The sequence below is a fragment of the Lethenteron reissneri genome, unplaced genomic scaffold, assembly GCF_015708825.2.
Source record: "Lethenteron reissneri isolate LAM-NWPU_2019-01 unplaced genomic scaffold, ASM1570882v1 scaffold_1639, whole genome shotgun sequence".
NCBI lineage: Eukaryota > Metazoa > Chordata > Hyperoartia > Petromyzontiformes > Petromyzontidae > Lethenteron > Lethenteron reissneri.
In genome coordinates this window covers 4,881,050-4,895,741 of record NW_026891376.1, presented here as the reverse complement: position 1 = coordinate 4,895,741, position 14,692 = coordinate 4,881,050, and positions in this window count along the sequence as shown.

The window sequence follows — 14,692 nt, the reverse complement described above, 5'->3', positions numbered from 1 at the left end:
ACCTCCCACGTGGTGCAGCAAACAGGAAGTGGTGACCCCTCCTCACACGTGCTGCTGCCACCCGGAAGTGATTCACCTCCCACGTGGTGCAGCAAACAGGAAGTGGTGACCCCTCCTCACACGTGCTGCTGCCACCCGGAAGTGATTCACCTCCCACGTGGTGCAGCAAACAGGAAGTGGTGACCCCTCCTCACACGTGCTGCTGCCACCCGGAAGTGATTCACCTCCCACGTGGTGCAGCAAACAGGAAGTGGTGACCCCTCCTCACACGTGCTGCTGCCACCCGGAAGTGATTCACCTCCCACGTGGTGCAGCAAACAGGAAGTGGTGACCCCTCCTCCCACGTGCTGCTGCCACCCGGAAGTGATTCACTTCCCACGTGGTGCAGCAAACAGGAAGTGGTGACCCCTCCTCCCACGTGGTGCAGCCACCCGGAAGTGATTCACCTCCACCCACGTGGTGCAGCCACCCGGAAGTGGTGACCCCTCCTCCCACGTGGTGCTGCCACCCGGAAGTGATGACCCCTCCTCCCACGTGGTGCTGCCACCCGGAAGTGATTCACCTCCCACGTGGTGCTGCCACCCGGAAGTGATTCACCTCCCACGTGCTGCTGCCACCCGGAAGTGATTCCCCCTTACCGGAAGCACGTGTTGCTTATGCTTAGCACGAGAAGTCCAGGTTGCCATGGGGACAGTCCAGGTTACCATGGGGACAGTCCAGGTTACCATGGGGACAGTCCAGGTTACCATGGGGTCAGTCCAGGTTACCATGGGGACAGTCCAGGTTACCATGGGGACAGTCCAGGTTACCATGGGGACAGTCCAGGTTACCATGGGGTCAGTCCAGGTTACCATGGGGACAGTCCAGGTTACCATGGGGACAGTCCAGGTTACCATGGGGTCAGTCCAGGTTACCATGGGGACAATCCAGGTTACCAAGGGGACAGTCCAGGTTACCATGGGGACAGTCCAGGTTACCATGGGGACAGTCCAGGTTACCATGGGGACAGTCCAGGTTACCAAGGGGACAGTCCAGGTTACCATGGGGACAGTCCAGGTTACCAAGGGGACAGTCCAGGTTACCATGGGGACAGTCCAGGTTACCATGGGGACAGTCCAGGTTACCATGGGGACAGTCCAGGTTACCAAGGGGACAGTCCAGGTTACCATGGGGACAGTCCAGGTTACCATGGGGACAGTCCAGGTTACCATGGGGTCAGTCCAGGTTACCATGGGGTCAGTCCAGGTTACCATGGGGACAGTCCAGGTTACCATGGGGACAGTCCAGGTTACCATGGGGACAGTCCAGGTTACCATGGGGTCAGTCCAGGTTACCATGGGGACAGTCCAGGTTACCATGGGGTCAGTCCAGGTTACCATGGGGACAGTCCAGGTTACCATGGGGACAGTCCAGGTTACCATGGGGTCAGTCCAGGTTACCATGGGGACAATCCAGGTTACCATGGGGACAGTCCAGGTTACCATGGGGACAGTCCAGGTTACCATGGGGTCAGTCCAGGTTACCATGGGGTCAGTCCAGGTTACCATGGGGACAGTCCAGGTTACCATGGGGTCAGTCCAGGTTACCATGGGGACAATCCAGGTTACCAAGGGGACAGTCCAGGTTACCATGGGGACAGTCCAGGTTACCATGGGGACAGTCCAGGTTACCAAGGGGACAATCCAGGTTACCATGGGGACAGTCCAGGTTACCAAGGGTACAATCCAGGTTACCATGGGGACAGTCCAGGTTACCATGGGGACAGTCCAGGTTACCATGGGGACAGTCCAGGTTACCAAGGGGACAGTCCAGGTTGCCATGGGGACAGTCCAGGTTACCATGGGAGTCCAGGTTACCATGGGGACAGTCCAGGTTACCAATGGAGTCCAGGTTACCATGGGGACAATCCAGGTTACCATGGGGACAGTCCAGGTTGCCATGGGGACAGTCCAGGTTACCAAGGGGACAGTCCAGGTTGCCATGGGGACAGTCCAGGTTACCAAGGGGACAGTCCAGGTTACCAATGGATTACAGGTTACCATGGGGACAGTCCAGGTTACCAATGGATTACAGGTTACCATGGGGACAGTCCGGGTTACTCGGGGTCGTCCATAAATGACGTCACGCGATTTTGGACGATTTTTGACCCCCCCCCTCGTCACGTGACGTCACAGAGTCAGACCCCCCCCTCGTCACGTGACGTCACATAGACCCCCCCCCCAAAATATGACGTCACAAAGCTCTGCCCCCCCCCCCCAAAACCATATTTCCATTTAGAAACTAAAACTTGCTTCAAATCGCTGTAAACTATTGTTGTCATTGTAGCGCGTATGTCATGTGGCGCTGCAACTCTGATGTTGTAGGAGTGTTGTTATAACAATTGGTGTTGTTGTAACAATTCTATATTTACACTGAGAGACCTCCTTTAGCAGTGGTAACATATAGTAATAGCGGTCTCGGGTGTGGACCAATCAATTTCAAGGACCATGTGAGACTGGGCTCTAAGGAAAGCTGTCTCGAGTGTGGACCAATCAACTTCAAGGACCATGTGAGACTAGGCTCTAAGAAAAGCTGTCTTGGGTGTGGACCAATCAACTTCAAGGACCATGTGAGACTGGGCTCTAAGGAAAGCTGTCTCGAGTGTGGACCAATCAACTTCAAGGACCATGTGAGACTAGGCTCTAAGAAAAGCTGTCTCGGGTGTGGACCAATCAACTTCAAGGACCATGTGAGACTAGGCTCTAAGAAAAGCTGTCTCGAGTGTGGACCAATCAACTTCAAGGACCATGTGAGACTAGGCTCTAAGGAAAGCTGTCTCGGGTGTGGACCAATCAACTTCAAGGACCATGTGAGACTAGGCTCTAAGAAAAACTGTCTCGGGTGTGGACCAATCAACTTCAAGAACCATGTGAGACTTAGGCTCTAAGAAAAGCTGTCTCGGGTGTGGACCAATCAACTTCAAGGACCATGTGAGACTAGGCTCTAAGAAAAGCTGTCTTGGGTGTGGACCAATCAACTTCAAGGACCATGTGAGACTGGGCTCTAAGGAAAGCTGTCTCGGGTGTGGACCAATCAACTTCAAGGACCATGTGAGACTAGGCTCTAAGGAAAGCTGTCTCGGGTGTGGACCAATCAACTTCAAGGACCATGTGAGACTAGGCTCTAAGGAAAGCTGTCTCGGGTGTGGACCAATCAACTTCAAGGACCATGTGAGACTAGGCTCTAAGGAAAGCTGTCTCGGGTGTGGACCAATCAACTTCAAGGACCATGTGAGACTAGGGCCCTAAGGAAAGCTGTCTCGGGTGTGGACCAATCAACTTCAAGGACCATGTGAGACTAGGCTCTAAGGAAAGCTGTCTCGGGTGTGGACCAATCAACTTCAAGGACCATGTGAGACTAGGCTCTAAGTAAAAGCTGTCTCGGATGTGGACCAATCAACTTCAAGGACCATGTGAGACTAGGCTCTAAGTAAAAGCTGTCTCGGATGTGGACCAATCAACTTCAAGGACCATGTGAGACTAGGCTCTAAGGAAAGCTGTCTCGGGTGTGGACCAATCAACTTCAAGGACCATGTGAGACTAGGCTCTAAGAAAAGCTGTCTCGGGTGTGGAAAGCTGTCTCGGGTGTGGACCAATCAACTTCAAGGACCATGTGAGACTAGGCTCTAAGGAAAGCTGTCTCGGGTGTGGACCAATCAACTTCAAGGACCATGTGAGACTAGGCTCTAAGGAAAGCTGTCTCGGGTGTGGACCAATCAACTTCAAGGACCATGTGAGACTAGGCTCTAAGGAAAGCTGTCTCGGGTGTGGACCAATCAACTTCAAGGACCATGTGAGACTAGGCTCTAAGGAAAGCTGTCTCGGGTGTGGACCAATCAACTTCAAGGACCATGTGAGACTAGGCTCTAAGGAAAGCTGTCTCGGGTGTGGACCAATCAACTTCAAGGACCATGTGAGACTAGGCTCTAAGGAAAGCTGTCTCGGGTGTGGACCAATCAACTTCAAGGACCATGTGAGACTAGGCTCTAAGGAAAGCTGTCTCGGGTGTGGACCAATCAACTTCAAGGACCATGTGAGACTAGGCTCTAAGGAAAGCTGTCTCGGGTGTGGACCAATCAACTTCAAGGACCATGTGAGACTAGGCTCTAAGGAAAGCTGTCTCGGGTGTGGACCAATCAACTTCAAGGACCATGTGAGACTAGGCTCTAAGGAAAGCTGTCTCGGGTGTGGACCAATCAACTTCAAGGACCATGTGAGACTAGGCTCTAAGGAAAGCTGTCTCGGGTGTGGACCAATCAACTTCAAGGACCATGTGAGACTAGGCTCTAAGGAAAGCTGTCTCGGGTGTGGACCAATCAACTTCAAGGACCATGTGAGACTAGGCTCTAAGGAAAGCTGTCTCGGGTGTGGACCAATCAACTTCAAGGACCATGTGAGACTAGGCTCTAAGGAAAGCTGTCTCGGGTGTGGACCAATCAACTTCAAGGACCATGTGAGACTAGGCTCTAAGGAAAGCTGTCTCGGGTGTGGACCAATCAACTTCAAGGACCATGTGAGACTAGGCTCTAAGGAAAGCTGTCTCGGGTGTGGACCAATCAACTTCAAGGACCATGTGAGACTAGGCTCTAAGGAAAGCTGTCTCGGGTGTGGACCAATCAACTTCAAGGACCATGTGAGACTAGGCTCTAAGGAAAGCTGTCTCGGGTGTGGACCAATCAACTTCAAGGACCATGTGAGACTAGGCTCTAAGGAAAGCTGTCTCGGGTGTGGACCAATCAACTTCAAGGACCATGTGAGACTAGGCTCTAAGGAAAGCTGTCTCGGGTGTGGACCAATCAACTTCAAGGACCATGTGAGACTAGGCTCTAAGGAAAGCTGTCTCGGGTGTGGACCAATCAACTTCAAGGACCATGTGAGACTAGGCTCTAAGGAAAGCTGTCTCGGGTGTGGACCAATCAACTTCAAGGACCATGTGAGACTAGGCTCTAAGGAAAGCTGTCTCGGGTGTGGACCAATCAACTTCAAGGACCATGTGAGACTAGGCTCTAAGGAAAGCTGTCTCGGGTGTGGACCAATCAACTTCAAGGACCATGTGAGACTAGGCTCTAAGGAAAGCTGTCTCGGGTGTGGACCAATCAACTTCAAGGACCATGTGAGACTAGGCTCTAAGGAAAGCTGTCTCGGGTGTGGACCAATCAACTTCAAGGACCATGTGAGACTAGGCTCTAAGGAAAGCTGTCTCGGGTGTGGACCAATCAACTTCAAGGACCATGTGAGACTAGGCTCTAAGGAAAGCTGTCTCGGGTGTGGACCAATCAACTTCAAGGACCATGTGAGACTAGGCTCTAAGGAAAGCTGTCTCGGGTGTGGACCAATCAACTTCAAGGACCATGTGAGACTAGGCTCTAAGGAAAGCTGTCTCGGGTGTGGACCAATCAACTTCAAGGACCATGTGAGACTAGGCTCTAAGGAAAGCTGTCTCGGGTGTGGACCAATCAACTTCAAGGACCATGTGAGACTAGGCTCTAAGGAAAGCTGTCTCGGGTGTGGACCAATCAACTTCAAGGACCATGTGAGACTAGGCTCTAAGGAAAGCTGTCTCGGGTGTGGACCAATCAACTTCAAGGACCATGTGAGACTAGGCTCTAAGGAAAGCTGTCTCGGGTGTGGACCAATCAACTTCAAGGACCATGTGAGACTAGGCTCTAAGGAAAGCTGTCTCGGGTGTGGACCAATCAACTTCAAGGACCATGTGAGACTAGGCTCTAAGGAAAGCTGTCTCGGGTGTGGACCAATCAACTTCAAGGACCATGTGAGACTAGGCTCTAAGGAAAGCTGTCTCGGGTGTGGACCAATCAACTTCAAGGACCATGTGAGACTAGGCTCTAAGGAAAGCTGTCTCGGGTGTGGACCAATCAACTTCAAGGACCATGTGAGACTAGGCTCTAAGGAAAGCTGTCTCGGGTGTGGACCAATCAACTTCAAGGACCATGTGAGACTAGGCTCTAAGGAAAGCTGTCTCGGGTGTGGACCAATCAACTTCAAGGACCATGTGAGACTAGGCTCTAAGGAAAGCTGTCTCGGGTGTGGACCAATCAACTTCAAGGACCATGTGAGACTAGGCTCTAAGGAAAGCTGTCTCGGGTGTGGACCAATCAACTTCAAGGACCATGTGAGACTAGGCTCTAAGGAAAGCTGTCTCGGGTGTGGACCAATCAACTTCAAGGACCATGTGAGACTAGGCTCTAAGGAAAGCTGTCTCGGGTGTGGACCAATCAACTTCAAGGACCATGTGAGACTAGGCTCTAAGGAAAGCTGTCTCGGGTGTGGACCAATCAACTTCAAGGACCATGTGAGACTAGGCTCTAAGGAAAGCTGTCTCGGGTGTGGACCAATCAACTTCAAGGACCATGTGAGACTAGGCTCTAAGGAAAGCTGTCTCGGGTGTGGACCAATCAACTTCAAGGACCATGTGAGACTAGGCTCTAAGGAAAGCTGTCTCGGGTGTGGACCAATCAACTTCAAGGACCATGTGAGACTAGGCTCTAAGGAAAGCTGTCTCGGGTGTGGACCAATCAACTTCAAGGACCATGTGAGACTAGGCTCTAAGGAAAGCTGTCTCGGGTGTGGACCAATCAACTTCAAGGACCATGTGAGACTAGGCTCTAAGGAAAGCTGTCTCGGGTGTGGACCAATCAACTTCAAGGACCATGTGAGACTAGGCTCTAAGGAAAGCTGTCTCGGGTGTGGACCAATCAACTTCAAGGACCATGTGAGACTAGGCTCTAAGGAAAGCTGTCTCGGGTGTGGACCAATCAACTTCAAGGACCATGTGAGACTAGGCTCTAAGGAAAGCTGTCTCGGGTGTGGACCAATCAACTTCAAGGACCATGTGAGACTAGGCTCTAAGGAAAGCTGTCTCGGGTGTGGACCAATCAACTTCAAGGACCATGTGAGACTAGGCTCTAAGGAAAGCTGTCTCGGGTGTGGACCAATCAACTTCAAGGACCATGTGAGACTAGGCTCTAAGGAAAGCTGTCTCGGGTGTGGACCAATCAACTTCAAGGACCATGTGAGACTAGGCTCTAAGGAAAGCTGTCTCGGGTGTGGACCAATCAACTTCAAGGACCATGTGAGACTAGGCTCTAAGGAAAGCTGTCTCGGGTGTGGACCAATCAACTTCAAGGACCATGTGAGACTAGGCTCTAAGGAAAGCTGTCTCGGGTGTGGACCAATCAACTTCAAGGACCATGTGAGACTAGGCTCTAAGGAAAGCTGTCTCGGGTGTGGACCAATCAACTTCAAGGACCATGTGAGACTAGGCTCTAAGGAAAGCTGTCTCGGGTGTGGACCAATCAACTTCAAGGACCATGTGAGACTAGGCTCTAAGGAAAGCTGTCTCGGGTGTGGACCAATCAACTTCAAGGACCATGTGAGACTAGGCTCTAAGGAAAGCTGTCTCGGGTGTGGACCAATCAACTTCAAGGACCATGTGAGACTAGGCTCTAAGGAAAGCTGTCTCGGGTGTGGACCAATCAACTTCAAGGACCATGTGAGACTAGGCTCTAAGGAAAGCTGTCTCGGGTGTGGACCAATCAACTTCAAGGACCATGTGAGACTAGGCTCTAAGGAAAGCTGTCTCGGGTGTGGACCAATCAACTTCAAGGACCATGTGAGACTAGGCTCTAAGGAAAGCTGTCTCGGGTGTGGACCAATCAACTTCAAGGACCATGTGAGACTAGGCTCTAAGGAAAGCTGTCTCGGGTGTGGACCAATCAACTTCAAGGACCATGTGAGACTAGGCTCTAAGGAAAGCTGTCTCGGGTGTGGGACCAATCAACTTCAAGGACCATGTGAGACTAGGCTCTAAGGAAAGCTGTCTCGGGTGTGGGACCAATCAACTTCAAGGACCATGTGAGACTAGGCTCTAAGGAAAGCTGTCTCGGGTGTGGACCAATCAACTTCAAGGACCATGTGAGACTAGGCTCTAAGGAAAGCTGTCTCGGGTGTGGACCAATCAACTTCAAGGACCATGTGAGACTAGGCTCTAAGGAAAGCTGTCTCTGGGTGTGGACCAATCAACTTCAAGGACCATGTGAGACTAGGCTCTAAGGAAAGCTGTCTCGGGTGTGGACCAATCAACTTCAAGGACCATGTGAGACTAGGCTCTAAGGAAAGCTGTCTCGGGTGTGGGCCAATCAACTTCAAGGACCATGTGAGACTAGGCTCTAAGGAAAGCTGTCTCGGGTGTGGACCAATCAACTTCAAGGACCATGTGAGACTGGGCTCTAAGGAAAGCTGTCTCGGGTGTGGACCAATCAACTTCAAGGACAGTGCATACATTATCAGAGTTGTATTCTTAGGTTTTTTCGGTAAAGTCACGTAGGTAAAACATTTTAATTAATAAAAGTAAAATAAAACAAAATAAAAATAAAAAATCACGACGTTTCGGAGGCAACACAAGCTTCCGTCTTCAGGTGGAACCGTCACAGCCACGACAGCTGTATCACGTAAATGAGAGATTACAAGAGCTACCACTCCGTTTATATAATGGTTGAAGAGGGGAAGGGCCAGGAACGGCACACTTTTTATTAATATGGTAAGGTGAGGCTTAAAACGAAGAGTAGGCTGCATAACAAATGACTGAGCCTTTGTTATGGAGAGGAGCGGTTTGTGACTAACACCGAGCATACATAACAAAAGTGTGAAAAAAGAAAGCAAGTAAAAACTAAAACTGGTAAAACAACAAACTGGCACAGACGGAGGTTGGTCCGCGATGTCGGAGACCCGATTCACTTTCACGGGAATCCGTGACCAGGTTTTGCTTGTAGCAATTCCAGGAATTAAATAAATAAATAAAAATGTTAAGTTAATTTTAAACTTCAAACGAGTTCATGGGAAAACATTTCAGAGGCGGGCAAATATTTGTCGGAGAAAAATTATCTCCTGAAATGTATCAACATTACAGAGACAAAGATCCCCCAGGTAGCCTCTAGCAGGCTGTAGGGGCAAGTGCTGTCAGTAGCGAGTAGCAGCACCTACACACAGAGACAAAGACCCCCCAGGTAGCCTCTAGCAGGCTGTAGGGGCAAGTGCTGTCAGTAGCGAGTAGCAGCAGCACCTACACACACACATACAAAGATCCCCCAGGTAGCCTCTAGCAGGGCTGTACCTCCTGAATGCCACAGAGATCCAGGCGGTACCGGTCTAGCTCCCGACAGAGGAGTGGCAGCCTCTCCTCCGCGGCGAGCGTTCGAACATTCCACGTGGCCACACGAAGTGGCTTTTCGTTGTTTCTGGAGGAGCCCCGAGGGTGAAGATTCAATCTCCTGGCTCCGCCAAACGGGGTTGTGGCCAGGAGACGTCACGGACGCCTGTCCCCCCGGGGCCTCCGGCACAAGCTTATTAGTTAGATATCTTTCGCGTGGTTTTGTGGTCATTAAATTGAAGGCGGAGGGGTTGACCAGCCCCTCGCACCCGTCCAGAGACCCCCGTTTGGCCGCTGTGGTGGCTACAGACGCAGCGAAGGGGACTGGCAAATCCAAGTTGGCCCTCCCCCCACGGCACTGCTCACCACAGCGTTGCCGGCCGGAACCACGAGGAGATTGGGGGTAGGGGATATGCAAATTATTTTGTCAAGGCGCTCTTCCCCCTCCAACCCAGCAGCTTAAATATACGCTGCCAAGCCTGGCGGTGTTTCATTCAGACGCTGTCTTCCCGACAGACCTGTTCTTCACCTGAGGACGGCTGCTTGCGTTGTGGCCGAAACGTCGTGAGAATTGTATTTTATTATGTTTTATTTTTTATCATTTTATTATTTCCATTCTACGTGATGACTTTAGCGAGAAGAGGTAGGGGTTGTTTTGCCGGACACCACCACCACCACCAACCACCACCACAACCACCACCAACCACCACCACCACCACAACCACCACCACAACCACCACAACCACCACCACCACCACAACCACCACCACAACCACCACAACCACCACCACAACCACCACCACCACCACCAACCACCACCACCACCAACAACCACCACCACCACCAACCACCACCACCACCACCAACCACCACCACAACCACCACCAACCACCACCACCACCACAACCACCACCACAACCACCACAACCACCACCACAACCACCACCACAACCACCACAACCACCACCACAACCACCACCACCACCACCACCAACCACCACCACCACCACCACCACCACCACCACCAACCACCACCACCACCACCAACCACCACCACCACCAACAACCACCACCATCACAACCACCACCACCAACCACCACCACCACCACCACCAACCACCACCACCACCACCACCACCAACCACCACCACCACCAACAACCACCACCACCACCAACCACCACCACCACCACCAACCACCACCACCACCAACCACCACCACCACCACCACCAACCACCACCACCACCAACAACCACCACCATCACAACCACCACCACCACCACCAACCACCACCACCACCACCAACCACCACCACCACCAACCACCACCACCACCACCAACCACCACCACCACCAACCACCACCACCACCACCAACCACCACCACCACCAACAACCACCACCATCACAACCACCACCACCAACCACCACCACCACCACCACCAACCACCACCACCACCAACAACCACCACCACCACCAACCACCACCACCACCAACCACCACCACCACAACCACCACAACCCACCCACCCTCAACTCGCGTTAATCATTCTCCCGGCCGAGACCCTTTAAAGAAGACGCAGCGAGTCGACTGGAATGACCACACCGACCACACCGACCTCACGCTGACCTCAGTGGACACACTCTGACAACACGCTAATGTATAGTGTAGTGTATAGTGTATAGTAGTGTATAATAGTGAATAGTAGTGAATAGTAGTGTATAGTGTATAGTAGTGTGTAGTGTATAGTGTAGTGTATAGTGTAGTGTATAGTGTAGTGTATAGTGTAGTGTGTAGTGTAGTGTGTAGTGTATAGTGTAGTGTATAGTGTAGTGTGTAGTGTATAGTGTATAGTAGTGTATAGTGTAGTGTATAGTAGTGTATAGTGTAGTGTATAGTGTAGTGTATAGTAGTGTATAGTGTATAGTAGTGTATAATAGTGAATAGTAGTGAATAGTAGTGTATAGTGTATAGTAGTGTGTAGTGTATAGTGTAGTGTATAGTGTAGTGTATAGTGTAGTGTATAGTGTAGTGTATAGTGTAGTGTGTAGTGTAGTGTGTAGTGTATAGTGTAGTGTATAGTGTAGTGTGTAGTGTATAGTGTATAGTAGTGTATAGTGTAGTGTATAGTAGTGTATAGTGTAGTGTATAGTGTAGTGTATAGTAGTGTATAGTGTATAGTAGTGTATAATAGTGAATAGTAGTGAATAGTAGTGTATAGTGTATAGTAGTGTGTAGGGTATAGTGTAGTGTATAGTGTAGTGTATAGTGTAGTGTATAGTGTAGTGTATAGTGTAGTGTGTAGTGTAGTGTGTAGTGTATAGTGTAGTGTATAGTGTAGTGTGTAGTGTATAGTGTATAGTAGTGTATAGTGTAGTGTATAGTAGTGTATAGTGTAGTGTATAGTGTAGTGTATAGTAGTGTATAGTGTATAGTAGTGTATAATAGTGAATAGTAGTGAATAGTAGTGTATAGTGTATAGTAGTGTGTAGGGTATAGTGTAGTGTATAGTGTAGTGTATAGTGTAGTGTATAGTGTAGTGTATAGTGTAGTGTGTAGTGTAGTGTGTAGTGTATAGTGTAGTGTATAGTGTAGTGTGTAGTGTATAGTGTATAGTAGTGTATAGTGTAGTGTATAGTAGTGTATAGTGTAGTGTATAGTGTAGTGTATAGTAGTGTATAGTGTAGTGTATAGTGTGTAGTAGTGTATAGTGTAGTGTATAGTGTAGTGTATAGTAGTGTATAGTGTGTAGTAGTGTATAGTGTGTAGTAGTGTATAGTGTATAGTAGTGAATAGTGTATAGTAGTGTATAGTGTAGTAGTGTATAGTGTATAGTAGTGTGTAGTGTATAGTAGTGTATAGTGTATAGTAGTGAATAGTGTATAGTAGTGTATAGTAGTGAATAGTGTATAGTAGTGTGTAGTGTATAGTGTAGTGTATAGTGTAGTGTATAGTGTAGTGTATAGTGTAGTGTATAGTAGTGGATAGTGTATAGTAGTCTATAGTGTAATGTAGTGTATAGTGTAGTGTATAGTGTAGTGTATAGTGTAGTGTATAGTGTAGTGTATAGTGTAGTAGTAACAGAACAACCCCGTTGTGTCAACAGCAATGACCGCTCCCAGTGCATCTCGTGTCGACCGCCTCCACCACCTCCACCACCACCGCCTCCACCACCTCCACCACCACCGCCTCCACCACCTCATCCTCGCAGTCGTCATCGTCTGTGTCGGCGGCCGATCTCTGCCCACGGCGTCAGCCCAAGAGGCGCAGGGAGGCCACTGCAAGTCGGAGCTGGATCACTTCATTGTGGTGCCCGCAGTGAAAGGTGACCCAGAGCCACTCCGACCTATTGAACTCACTCGCTCGCTCGCTCAGTCACTCGCTCAGCCACTCAGTCGCTCAGTCACTCACTCAGCCACTCACTCAGCCACTCACTCAGCCACTCGCTCGCTCAGTCACTCACTCGCTCGCTCAGCCACTCACTCAGCCACTCACTCACTCAGCCACTCACTCAGTCAGCCACTCACTCACTCGCTCGCTCGCTCAGCCACTCGCTCGTTCAGTCACTCACTCGCTCGCTCAGCCACTCACTCAGCCACTCACTCACTCAGCCACTCGCTCACTCAGCCACTCGCTCTCTCAGCCACTCGCTCACTCAGCCACTCGCTCACTCAGCCACTCGCTCACTCGCTCGCTCACTCGCTCAGCCACTCACTCACTCAGCCACTCGCTCACTCAGCCACTCGCTCACTCAGCCACTCGCTCACTCAGCCACTCACTCACTCTCTCGCTCAATCACTCGCTCGCTCACCCACTCACTCTCTCACTCACTCTCTCACCCACTCGCTCACTCAGCCACTCACTCACTCAGCCACTCAGCCACTCACTCAGCCACTCAGCCACTCACTCAGCCACTCACTCACTCAGCCACTCACTCACTCAGCCACTCACTCACCACTCACTCACCCGCTCAGCCACTCACTCACCACTCACTCACCCGCTCAGCCACTCACTCAGCCACTCACTCACCACTCACTCACCACTCACTCACTGTCTCGCTCAGTCACTCGCTCAGCCGCTCACTCGCTCAGCCACTCGCTCACTCAGCCACTCGCTCACTCAGCCACTCACTCACTCTCTCGCTCAATCACTCGCTCGCTCACCCACTCACTCTCTCACTCACTCTCTCACCCACTCGCTCACTCAGCCACTCACTCACTCAGCCACTCAGCCACTCACTCAGCCACTCAGCCACTCACTCAGCCACTCACTCACTCAGCCACTCACTCACTCAGCCACTCACTCACCACTCACTCACTGTCTCGCTCAGTCACTCGCTCAGCCGCTCATTCGCTCAGCCACTCACTCACTCAGCCACTCAGTCACTCAGCCACTCGCTCACTCAGCCACTCACTCACTCAGCCACTCACTCACTCAGCCACTCACTCACCACTCACTCACTGTCTCGCTCAGTCACTCGCTCAGCCGCTCATTCGCTCAGCCACTCACTCACTCAGCCACTCAGTCACTCAGACAATCAGTCACTCTCGCTCACTCACTCACTCTCTCACTCACTCGCTCGCTCACCCACTCAGCCACTCTCTCACCCACTCACTCGCTCACTCACCGACTCACTCACCCACTCACTCACTCGCCCACTCACCCACTCGCCCACTCACCCACTCGCTCACTCTCTCACCCACTCACCCACCCACTAACTCACTCACCCACTCACCCACCCACTCACCCACTCACTCACTCACTCACCCACTCACCCACTCGCTCACTCACTCACTCACCCACTCACTCACCCACTCACTGTTTCACTCACTCTCTCACCCACTCACTCCACCCACTCACTCACTCACCCAGAGCGCTCTGCCTACTGAACTCTCTCACTCACCCTCCAGCCTCCACCCGTTCTGCATCCACATTCACCTGCTGTGGGTGGGGGGGGGTCCAGGGGGGGGTCCCTTGGGTCTCAGGGTCACTGTCTCACCCCCTCCCCTCTGTTGTGTGTCCCACCGCCACCCCCACCACCGCCACCACCATCACCGCCACCACCATCGCCACCACCGCCACCGCCGCCACCACTACCACCATCGCCACCACCGCCACCACCGCCACCACCACCACCATCACCACCACCCCCACCCCCACCACCACCACCACCTCACCACCACCACCACCCCCACCACCACCACCACCACCACCCCCACCACCTCACCACCACCGCCACCACCACCACCATTACCATCACCACCCCCACCCTATCCAGGTCTGGATGGAGCCAAGGGCGACAGAGGGGATCTGGGTCCACCTGGCAAAGCGGGACCACTCGGTCCAGCAGGTGACTCTCTCTCACTACACACAACTACACATTACTATACATTATACACTACACTACTACACACTACATTATACACTACACACAAGTACACTACATTATTATACACTATACACTACATTATACACGACACACTATA